The sequence below is a fragment of the Stegostoma tigrinum genome, unplaced genomic scaffold (genome assembly GCF_030684315.1).
Source record: "Stegostoma tigrinum isolate sSteTig4 unplaced genomic scaffold, sSteTig4.hap1 scaffold_55, whole genome shotgun sequence".
NCBI classification, from domain to species: domain Eukaryota; kingdom Metazoa; phylum Chordata; class Chondrichthyes; order Orectolobiformes; family Stegostomatidae; genus Stegostoma; species Stegostoma tigrinum.
Window position 1 is genome coordinate 938,122 of NW_026728483.1, and position 13,045 is coordinate 951,166.

At 43.1% G+C, this 13,045-nt stretch overlaps 1 pseudogene; it reads right to left on the reverse strand.

Moving 5' to 3' along the window:
• The window catches only part of LOC132208860 (utrophin-like), a 143,409-nt pseudogene extending 130,696 nt beyond the window's left edge, over nt 1-12,713 (reverse strand).
• Nucleotides 12,714-13,045: the final 332 nt, after the last annotated feature.

Genomic DNA, 13,045 nt, shown 5'->3' on the forward strand with positions numbered 1-13,045 from the left:
ACCTTCTAGGACTGTTTGTAGTGGTAAATAACCCAAGCGAGGATGTTTGGCAAAGTACTTCTTTGATCTGAAGTTATTTTTCAGCACCTTGGTGAAATCACACACATCGTCACCTGATGTGGTCTAAAAATGTAATATAAATCAAATTTAGTAAAGAATTAATAATGAAACAATCTACTCAACTCACTCTATAATCCACGCTATCCCTGCTAAATGTCTTTGAGGATGTAAAATTAAAGAGTCCAGGCGGAATATGAGTTGCTGTTCCTGCAACCTACGGGTGGCATCATTGTCGACTGCAGGAGGCCCATGATGGACATGTCATCTAAAGAATGGGAGGGGGAGTGGAAATGGTTTGCGACTGGGAGGTGCATTGTGGCACTGCAGGAGGGAACCTGGGAACCCTGCAGCCTAATGGTATCAATGTGGACTTCACCAGTTTCAAAATCTCCCCTTCCCCCACCGCATTCCTAAACCAGCCCAGTTCGTCCCCTCCCCCCACAGCACCACACAACCAGCCCAGCTCTTCCCCTCCACCCACTGCATCCCAAAACCAGTCCAACCTATCTCTGCCTCCCTAACCTGTTCTTCCTCTCACCCATCCCTTCCTCCCACCCCAAGCCGCACCCCCATCTACCTACTAACCTCATCCCACCTCCTTTGCCTGTCCGTCTTCCCTGGACTGACCTATCCCCTCACTACCTCTCCACCTATCTTCTTTTCTCTCCATCTTCGGTCCGCCTCCCCCTCTCTCCCTGTTTATTCCAGAATCCTCACCCCATCCCCCTCTCTGATGAAGGGTCAAGGCCCGAAACGTCAGCTTTTGTGCTCCTGAGATGCTGCTTGGCCTGCTGTGCTCATCCAGCCTGACATTTTATTATCTTGGATTCTCCAGCATCTGCAGTTCCCATTATCCTTGAAGATGGCAGGACAGGTTAACACGATGATTAAGAATGCAGACTCAGAACTTGCCTTTATCAGTCATGGCACAGATGGTTTCAGCTGGAAGGTTACGTTGGAATTGTATAGAACTTTGGTTAAGCCAAAGTTGGAATACTGTATGCAGTTCTCATCACCACACTGTTGGAAGGATGTGATTGAATTGGAGACGGTGCAGAGATTATTCACTCCGATATTGCCTGGGGCGGAGCACTTCAGCTATGAAGACTGGCTGGATAAGCTCAGTTTGTTGTCTTTAGAGCAGAGAAGGCTGAGGAGGGACGTGACTGAGGTGCAGAAGATTAGGAGGGGCAAGGTTAGCAAGCAGCTGTATCCTTAGTTGAAGGGTCAATAACAAGGAGACACAATTATGAGGTGAAGGGCAGGAGATGTAGAGGGGATTTGAGGAAAAATATTTTTACCCAGAGGGTGGTGGTAATCTGGAATGCACTACCCAGAAGGGTCATTGAGACAAGAGAGCTCACAACTTGTAAAAAAGTACTGGGATGAGCACATGAAATTAAAGGTTATTCTCCAAGTGCTGCAAAGTGGGATTCGTGCAGTTAAGTTTGCATAGACTTGATTGGCTGAAGGGCCTTCTGTATGCCATATTCCCAAATTCAAATCATGTATCTATCTCCAAAAATCAGTGTCCTAATACTTGGGAAACTGCTAATAGCGATCTTCTAATCTATTTATCATAACTTGCTGCTTCTGTCCTTCAGCCATCTTTTTTAACCAAATTTGATAGTGACCTATATATTCCATGAATCTCAATTTTATAAATCAATCAGTCTTTTATGTGCACCTTCCCCTCATCCTTATCTAGGAAAGATTGCACTGCTTCATGAAGGCAGGCTAAAGTAATTCAGCATTACAGCCATACTCTGGTAGTATAATGACAGCATCAGTGACAGTACAATAAGTGCCTTATATCAATTGTTTCAAAACTGGGTTCTACAGTAGACAGGTAATTGGAGATCTACAAACCAAATCATCTGTCATAACTTTAGATTAAATATATTGGAAAAAAGCATACTAACTAACGCGAGCTTCAATGGTGATAAATTAAATGTAACTAATTGGAACAGTAATATTCCTCATCCAACCTTGCTAAGCAATGCCTTTCTGCGCTGATAGGCTGGAAAGCTGCAGTCAAGAACAGATATTCACTATTTATCATCAAGTCGAAACAATTCTGGAATGCTTTTATCTGTCATGAATGTTTAATTACTGCAGTTTGAAACTCTCAACTATATGTAAATCATGAATATGTGATGTGAAAAATATACAAAAGGATCCAGCCCTTTTCTTGATTTATCAGGCTAACAATAGAAGAGCATTTGGATCAAGTGGATATACATTATGAGTGCCCGTATCAAACACCAGTCCAGCGACTGACAGATATCACAGTTAGAAGCAAATACACACATCGGGGCAGCACAGTGGCTCAGCGGGTTAGCACTGCAGCCTCACAGCACCAAGTACCCGGGTTCGATTCCAGCCTCAAGTAACTGTCTGTGTGGAGTTTGCACATTCTCCCCGTGTCTGCGTGGGTTTCCTCCGGGTGCTCCGGTTTCCTTCCACAGTCCAAAGATGCGCTGACTCGGTGGATTGGGCATGCTAAATTTCCCATGGTGTTCAGGGTGGTGTGTCGGTGATAGGGGGATGGGTCTGGGTGGGATGCTGCAAGGGCCGGTGTGGACTTCTTAGGCTGAAGCGCCTGTTTCCACACTGTAGGGAATCTAATCTCATCTCCATGATAAGCGTCAGGAAGGAGCTTTTTAAAAAGATGATTGGAACACTTCTTTACACGTAGCCCTTTGTATTATGAATATGCAATTAATAATAGATAGGTTAGTGATTGCTATTAATAGGTAGGCATTCAATCAAAAAGGTTTGGGAACGATTGCCTACCTTAAAAGGTTAAACACTGGAAGGAGCTCACATTTAGAAGGTAGAAGGAACTCTGCAAAACCCATCAGATACTTGGAGAATCACCAAGCAATACAAAATATACACTGCTCCTCAAACGGATTCAAAGAGGAAATTGGTTAATATGTTAGAGCATGTACGGTCATAGCAACAAGGAGCAGGAATAGCAAGGACAGTATTTGCTGCCCATCCATAGTTCCTCCAAATTGTTTGATATTTCAGAGTGCAGTTAAGTGTCAACCACATTATTGTGGATCTGGAGTTATATGGAGGTGAGATCAAATAAGAATGGCAGAGCTGCTTTCTTAAAGAACATCAGTGAATGAGTCAAGTTTTTATAACGGTGAATAGTTTAACAGTGACAGTGTAACCATCACTGAGACCAGCTTTGTTTATGATTATATCAATTTCAGCATGTGTTGGATAACTGGCCCCCTCAAGCCTGCTTCACCATTCAAGAAGGTCGTGGCTGACTTGACTGCAATGTCAGCTCCACATTCCCACCTACCCCCAAAATTATATTGAACTGAATTCAAATTCCATCAGCTGTTACAGTGGAATTTAAGCCTATACTCTACAGCATTGTCCCAGGCCTCCGGATTACTAATCCTGTGACATTAACAGTGCTTCACTGACTACCCCAGCATGTCAATCCCCGTTCTGAGCATACTTCTTGGCTGAGGCGCCACATTTTCTGGAGTACAGAATTACAAAGTTCACCTCTCTGTGAGTGAAGAGGTTCCTCATCTATCGCTGTTGTTACATTTTATTCTGAGATTGATCTCAGGTTCTACAGCCTGATCTCTTAATTCAAATTACAATAACTTGGCTTTTCAAATGCCCTGTCACATTATCCTTGCCAAGAGATTGAATGTTAATGTTATATATACAGCAGAACAAATGTCCATGTTGATTTTTCTTCATTAAAGTGCCGTCAACAATCTTATAGTCACCAATCTTATACAAGTGCATTTTGTCATGGGAGAGGTTGAATGAACAAAATCGGACCTTCATTTCTTCCCCACCCCAGCCTCAAAAAGTTTTGTCTTCATTTCAAATTTTTCACATCCAATGGATAATTCTGTACCTTTCTGGTCCCTTCAAGAAGTGCATCCTACCCAAATTGTCCCGAGTGTCTCATCTTAAAAATCGGAATATTTTTTGATATCCTCACTCTCGAACCAATCCATTATATACTTAACATAGGATTCAGGTCAAGTTTGTTTTCCCCCCCACTGCTGTTTAACTTCCTGGCCAATGTCCCACGATTTCTCAAGAAACTATTAGTCTCTCTCTGTATCAGAACATTCTTCAAAAAACTAATACTTTCTCCAAATCTTGATATAACAACTGGCCAGTTTCGGTGCGAGATGAGTTCCACAGCGCAAACTCATACTTGAACCTTTTAGCCATATAAATCATTTGACAAGCAGATTCTAGGGAGTCAATCTGCAGGATCAAGTGACATCTGAAATGCTGTACATTTACTGCAAACAGTCAAGTTCAGTTTTTCTGGCTTCCACAAATCTTTGACAGCATGGCCGTGGGTGTGAATCACCGAGGTCTGGCCAAAATCAGTAAAATCCCTCTCCTTTTCTCATCTGAACACTGCCCCAGAGCAATATCATGTGAATGCACTGCACTTTCCACAGACATGGTGGCAATGCCCAGGTCTATCTCACCACCCCCTCATTCATTTCTTCCACTGTCTCTACAGAACCGGACAGTTTCCATCTATTAAATCTGGTACAGAACAAAGCCATTATCTTTGGTCCTTGAAAGGACGTCTGCTTGCTAGCTACTGGTTTTCGTTGTACCCTTTGTTATTTTGACCCAGAGTTTAAATTCCGGCCACATAGGCCTGATGTCACAAAGTCTACTTATTTTCACATCCACAACATTTGGCCCCAGGTTAAGTCCGTTAGTTTTGAAACCCGACCGCATTGATTAACTCTGAACATGACCATTCTGATGAATATCAAGTTGGCCTCCCAAGTTCTCCTTTTCTTTAACATGGCATCATTTCAAAGTCCATTGACTCTGTCTTAACACGCACCAAGTTCCATTCACCCATCTTTCTCTGCGCACTCTGATCTACAATGGCTCACAGTTAAGCAGTGCCTTGGTTTTCACATTGCTGTCCTGGCTTTCAAATCCCTCCCTGACCTGGCAACACCCATGCACATCCCCTGACAATGTCCAACTCATAGCCCCTCTAGGCACATTTACGCCTTTAATTCCAGCCTCTCAACACAATTTGTGCTGTTCCATCATCGACAGCTTTACATTCAACTTCTTGGAGCCTAAGCTTTATAGAATTACCTTGCTGAACCTCTGCATCGTTCTTTCCTCCTTCAAAACAGTCCTTAAAATCTATCTCTGATGTGGTTTTAATCATCTACCTTCGGATCTCTTTCAGTACTCAGTATCAAATTTTACTCTATAAAGCTCCTATGACATGCTTTGGGATGTTTTATAAAGTCATGTCATAGAAGCTGTTGTGGCAATTGCTCAGAATATGGTTATATTCTGGGCTGAAATTCTCCATGACACTCATCATTAAAGTATTTTTCTGTTATAAAATGGGTAAATAGTACAGTGACTTCAGGCCAAGGGATGATGTGGTTAAACGCCAAAGTTGCACTCCGTGCTATTGGCATCATGAAGACAGTGTCTCCCTTTCATTTGAAGAAATCTTCTGTATTTTCTCAAATACTTTCTTCATTGTACTTTTGTTGTTGATGGTTTCCAATGAACATAAACCATTACTTGCCTTTTCAATTTCAACCTTCCTCACGTTCTCTTAATTTCTTTTGCTATACCTGATTTGAAACAAACCATTCCTCTTTTAATTCACTGTCCTCCTCAGTCCTTCATGTGGTTGTTTCCCAATCGTTAAGAAGACATCCTGTTGCTTTCCTCATTCACTCTAGTCTAAGATGCCTGGCTGCCCTTATCAGATTGCATTTTCAGCAACTTTATAGACAAACGTCCTTTGAGTGGAAGGTTGTAAGGTCATGCCGAACTGATGTCTCAACAACTGCAAAACCAAGCTAATTGTAACCAATGACATCTGACAACAGGCAAGCAAGGAAGCTCACAACAAAACACAGCACGAGATTACAAATTCTGCAATGTGTGAATGTACTCACAACAGAGCGCTTTCTGGAGTCGGCGGATCTTCATTGCTGGCCGAGAGGCAGAAAAACGCACGGTGTTTAAATCACCTGCATTCAAAAAAATCTTTAGATACATTTTTCCTAACTGTTAGTACAAACCATTTCAATTGGAACACATTCTCAACTACTCTGCAATGAATACAGGGGGATAAATATCTGCTGAAGAATACAAGGCACAGTAAAAGGAAATGATAACTACTAGGTTCAATTTATTTCCACATATTTTCAAGGATGGGAACATCACTGACAGGACCAGCATTTGTTACCCATTCCTCATGTAGGTGGTCAAAAGCTACATGAAATTCATGTCATAACTGGCAAACAGCATCTGGTGAATACAGTGGAACTCACGGAAGTCTCACTGTCAGCTTTATAGTAGGAGAGAAAAGATTCGGATAATCATGCTTGGTGTAAAGTCTGCAATCTCGCCGCCTGGTTTTTCAGGGCCACAAAGGGTTTTGAGATCTGAAATGGTATATATGACTCATGAGCACACATCAAATGCAAGTTGCCATGGATGCTATTCTGACAATTCTATGTTGCATGCAGCAAATACCTGATGAAAGGATGTCGAGGAGGCAAGATATTGCCAATACTGTGATATCAGAGCTCAATGCTTCAAGTCCCTCAATGACACATTGCTGAACGTATGATCACCAGGAACATGAATAACCCCTCTGCCAGAGTTATTTAAAGACACTGTCAGCTACTTGCAGATCAATTACTGATGGATTCATAGAGCATACAAACATATAACAGTACAGCACAGGACAGGCCCTTCAGCACACTGTGTTGTGCTGAGCTTTTACCCTCAACCTAACGTCGAGCTAACCTCCACCCTTACCTTATACTATCATCCATATGCCTGTCTAATAGCTGCTTAAATGCTCCTAATGAAGCTGACTCCACTCCCCTCTCTGGCAATGCATTCCACGCTTCTGCCACTCTCTGAGTAAAGAACCTACTTCTCACGTTTACCCGATATCTACCTCCACTTACTTTTAAACTATGCCTCCTCATAAGAGCTACCTTCACCCTCGGAAAAAGTCTCTGGCTATCCACTCTCTATCGATGTTCATACCAGTCATTGCCAAAATGTATGTGTGTTGATATTTTTTAGACTTCTTTAAAGTTGCCAAGGTCCACATCTAAGTTCTGAAGGACTCTGTGAAAACATCAAGGCTGCTACGCAAATCATTCACAGACATGGATGCAGTAATAGACATCTGCAAAAAACCATGTAGGTCAATGCTTCACATCCTGGCCAGTGTCATAATGCTTTCAAGTTGCAAGTCTGCTTTGCCAGCCACTTTTGGCCATCAAAAAATTAAGGGGTAGCTACTGAGCTAAAGAGCCAAGCCACTAACAACTGGGCTTCTGACTCTTACACACAACATAGAACATAGAAAAGTATAGCACAGTACAGGCCCTTCGGCCCACCATGTTGAGCCGTGGAATAATCCCAATCCAAAAATAACCTAACCTAATTTACATTCACCTCAATTCACTGCTGTTCATGTGCATGTCCAGCAGTTGCTTAAATGTCACTAATGGCTCTGCTTCCACCATTACCACTGGCAAAGTATTCCATGCACTCACAACTCTCTGGGTGAAGAACCTCCCTCTGACATCTCCTCTATACCTTCCTCCTAACACCTTAAAACTATGCCTCGCGGCAGTCAATCCTGCCCTGGGGAAAAGTCTCTGGCTATCGACTCTATCCATTCCTCTCATTACCTTGTATACCTTGAGCAGGTCACCTCTCTTCCTCCTTCTCTCCAGAGAGCAAAGTCCAAGCTCAGTCAACCTTCTCAACCTGGTAAACCTCCTTTGCACTCTCTCCAAAGCCTCCACATCTTTCCTATAATAGGGCAACCGGAACTGGACACAATATTCCAGTGTGGTCTCACCAGGGTTTTGTAGAGCTGCAGCATAACCTCGCGGCACTTAAACTCGATCCCCCTGTTAATGAAAGCCAAAACACCATATGCTTTCTTAACAACCTTATCCACTTGTGTGGCAACTTTGAGGGAGCTATGCACTTGAACACCAAGATTCCGCTGTTCCTATACACTGCCGAGCATCTGCCTTTAATCCTAGATTCAGCATCTAAATTCGACCTTCCAAAATGCATCACCTCGCATTTATCCAGGTTGAACTCCATCTGCCATTTCTCAGCCCACCTCTGCATACTGTCAATGTCTCGCTGAAGCCTGCAATAGCCCTCAATACTATCAACGGCACCTCCAACCTTTGTGTCAGCAGCAAACATACTAACCCACCCCTCAACCTCCACATCCAAGTCATTTCTAAAAACTACAAACAGCAGAGGCCCAAGAACAGAGCCCAGCGGGTCACCACTGAGCACTGACCTCCAGGCAGAATATTTACCATCTACAACCACTCTCTGCCTCCTGTCAGCCAACCAATTCTGAATCCAGACAGCCAAGTCACCCTGATTTCCATACCTCCTGACTTTATGAAAATGCCTGCCGTGGGGAACCTTATCAAATGCTTTGCTGATGTCCATGTACACCACATCCACTGCTCGCCCCTCGTCAACCTGTCTCATGACCTCCTCAAAGAACTCAATCAGATTTGTAAGGCATGTCCCGCCCATCACAAAGCCATGCTGACTCCCTTTAATCACGCTCTGTGCATGTGCAACAGCACATCCACATGAAATTTGACAGGGCATGTCCTCGTCTTCCTGAAACAAATTTTCTGCTGTCTGGATAACGCTGGGGAGGCTTCCAGCGCTTGGCAGGGGCAGCAATTGACAGAGTTGCATGATTGGGACTACAGTAGGTGAAAATAAAGGCATCACCTACTCACTAACACTCAGTTGGGTTTCTACCAGGGCCACCCAGCTCCTGGCCTCATTGATGCCCTGGTTCAAAAATGGACAAAAAAGAGGTGAGGGAGTGAGGGCGACAGTGATTGTTCTTGACATCAAGGCCACATTTGACCAAATGTGGCATCCAGGGAACTGAGCAAAACTGGTTTTAACGGGAATGGGGGGAAAGCTCCCTGCTCGTAGGAGTCAGATTGAGCGCAAAGAAGATGGATATGTTTGTCTGGAGTTAGAATCTTGGTGGCACACTGCATGGAAATAAGCCTTTCTGCCCAACACATTAAGCATCCAGAGATTGTGACATTGAAGGCTCTGCTTCATGGTGCCAAATTCCTCATTACAACTATTCACAAACTCCTTTTTTGTCCTGCCTACAATGTCTGGATTCTCCACCTCCCACCGCAAGGTCTTTTCCCGTCTGAGCAAATAAGACCCTAAGATATATGAGCAGAATTAGGCCAGTCTGCACACTGAGTCTGCTCTGTCATTCAAGCACGGCTGACATACTTCTGAACCCCATTCTCCTGCCTTCTCCCCGTAACCCTTGATGCACTTACTAGTCCACAAACCTATTTATCTCTGTCTTAAATACACTCAATGACTTAGCCTTCGCAGTCTTCTGTGGCAATGGCTTCCACAGTTACAGACTCTCACTCTTTGCTGCACAGAATAGTGTCAATCCCACTGATTATACTACGTTGCGTTTATCAAGCCCCTTTGAAAGTGTGTTTTTTACCACAGTGCGATAGTCAATTTGCACATCCACCCTAAAGCTCATGCATTCTAGTTCCGCTATCAGCCTCATTCAGTCACAGAAGAACATGGAAACTAGAAGCAGGAATAAGCCAATCAGCCCTTCAAGCCAAGTCCACCATTCAATAAGATCATGGCCGATCTTACATCTCGATATCATATTCCCACTTTCCTGTATACTTATTGAATCTTTTAACATCTAAAAATCTATCACAAAATCAAAGAATCCCTACAATGCAAAATGTTTTCAGCTGATTAAGTCGACACTGACCCTTCGAAGTGCATCGTGTCCAAGACTGGCCCCTCCATCCTTGCTCCATAACTATGCATTTACCATGCCTTATCCACTTGGCCTGCATATTTTTGGACTGTGGGAAGAAACCGGAGCACCTGGTGGAAGCCCACACTGACACAGGGAGAATGTACAAACTCCACATGGATAGTTACCCAAGGGTGGAATCAAAACAGGTCACTGGCACTGTGAGGCAGCGGTGGTGAGCCACCGAGCCACCTTGTCTTGTTCTTGAATACATTCAGTGATGGCTCCCATGGTCTTCTGTGGTTGAAAATTTCACAGATTCACTCTGCTTGAATGACGAGATGTTGTCCTCATCCTAGTCCTAACTGATCTACCCCAAATTCTGAGACTGTGACCCCTGGTCCCAGCACCACAAACAGGGAAAATAGCTTCCCTGCATTGAGTTCATCTGGCTCAGTTCCAACTTTCTATATTTCAATCAGATCCCCCCCTCATCTTTTTAAACTCTCATGAACACAGGCCCAGTTGAATCCATAACTCACCACAGGACAGTCCTACTTTCCCCAGTATTAGCGTAATGAACCTCCACCATCGACCTCTCCTGTGCCTGAAGACTGACCAAATCAGACAAACACAAACTTAAGGGCTGTGACTGCCTCTTGGTGCAAAGAATCCAGGTCACTTGCTCCCCTCCTGATGTGTCCCAGCATCCCTAGATCAGCCTCCAGCTCATAAACACAAGCTACTCAAACATTAAGTGCTTACAGCAAACATGCTTGCACCAGACCATACTGGAACACAGGAGCTCTTACATGTTGTAGCCGAGTTCTAATTAATGACTTTGCTATTTTTATTTAATTATATATATTTACTTATGTTTTCATAAAGCTTATTAACTTTACCATCAGTTGCATCATGTTAAACCTTGGGAATAGAATAAGCCACAGTCACCACTTCTTCTCTAGCACTGGGAGAATCAATTACTGAAGGCTGAGAAGTTAGAAAAGGCAATCGTAATTTTTTTTCTTGATTCAATCTCGTCGAGGGCGTCACTGGCGAGGCAGCATTTATTGCCCAGCCCTGATTACCCAGAGGGCAGTTAAAAGTCAACCACATTGCTGTGGGTCTGGAGTCACATGCAGACCAGGCCAGGTAAGGATGACAGTTTCCTTCCCTAAAAGGCATTCGTGAACCTGATGAGCTTTTCCAACAAGCAACAACAGATTCATGGTCATCATCAGATTGTGAATTCCGGATATTTATTGAATTCAAATTCCACCATCTGCCACAGCGGGATTTGAATCCAGGTCCCCAGAACATGATTTGTCTCTCTGGATGAACAGTCCAGTGACAATACCGTGAGGCCATCGCCTCCCCTAAGATGGATAATTTATACATCCCTAACACAAAAGGCTGAGTTAACTCAGTTGAGACTTGGGTTCATCAAGCCCAAACGCTCTTCAAAGGTGAATTTGTTAAAACTCCACTTAAAATTGGGAACTTCTGAACTTAAACTGCACAATTCAGTTATTGCTAATAAATTACAAATAAAATTAGGTTTGTCCAAAGGGTTAAGACTTTCTTACCCACAAACCACCTGTATTCAGTTCAGTGGATCTACATTCTGGCCAACACTTAGCATTCAATCAATATCACAAAGTAAGTGGTCATTTTTACAGTTCTGTTTGTGAAAGCCTTCTGCGCATATATTTGTTGCTGTGTTTCCGACATTACAAACATACTTCAAAAACTTACTTCATTGGTTATACAGTGCTTTTAGTTGTTTAGTGCCTGTCGAAGCTGAAATATGAACCAAAGTTCTTTGTTCTTGTTTTTCATTTAATGTCACAGATGTTGTCTGTCACTCCTAATTATACATTATTTCAAGTATTTTTAGCCTACATGAATGCATCTAAATAGATCTAAACACATAGGTATATTTGCCTAGAATCCAGAATTTACTTTGGTACCTTTTGGAGTCGCAATGATCTGACAGTGGCACAGAACCAGAGTCCTATTATCAATCTACTTACCTAATGAGTGAAAATGTTCAGTCATTTTTGGATGGTCCCAACAGGTACTCTGAGTCTGGTGGCTAGATAGAGGATGCACAGAACATAGAAGCTTCCACTATAACACTCTGAAAACATTTCTTATCAGAAGTATTATCTATTAATATATGAGATTCAATGGCAAGCCATTCAGAACTGAAATCAGGAAGCACTTTTATCTTAATACAAACAACAGTCAAGATCTCAAATACTCTCTCATAAAAGAATGTGGGTGCTGGATCAATAAGAATGAGTGTGACTGAAATTATTTTTGATAGCTAAGGCTATGAAAGGATATAGAAGAAAGGGAGGTAAACAGACTGACGACAAAAAATGCCGGAGACCACAGTAGGTCAGGCAGCAGCCATGGAGAGAAAGCAAGCTGATGTTTTCAGTCGACATGCCTTTTCAGCAGGTAAACAGAGTTGAAGCTCAGACTAGCTGTGGTTTAACTGAATGGTTTATGCACAGAACAGCAAAACCGATCTGCTTCTGCACCCATTTAGAATGGTTCCTTCTGTTTTATGTACTGTTTTTCGAACCAAACTTCACAATTTTCTGTATTACATTTAATCTACATCATCAACTGGTGCCTCTCCTCACCTTGACCTCCAACTTGCAGCCTCTCTCCACTCCCAAACCTCTGGGTTGTGCCCTCTCCTGCTTCTCAATCTCCAAGTAAGAGCCTCTTTTCCTTCCCTCCGTGACCTCAGGGTTGCAGTCTCTGCCTCCTCACCTCCTGCTGCTATTCAACAATAAATAAAACACAGAACACAGAACATTACAGCACAGTACAGGCCCTTGGGCCCTCGATGTTGTGTCGACCTGTCGTACCGATCTCAAGCCCATCTAACCAACACTATTCCATGTACGTCCATATGCTTATCCAACGACGACTTGAATGTACCTAAAGTTGGCAAATCTACTACCATTGCAGGCAAAGCGTTCCATTCCCTTACTACTCTCCGAGTCGAGAAACTACCTCTGACATCTGTCCTGTATCTTTCACCCCTCAATTTAAAGCTATGCCCCGTCGCGCTCGCCGTCACCATCCAGAAAAAAGGCTCTCCCTATC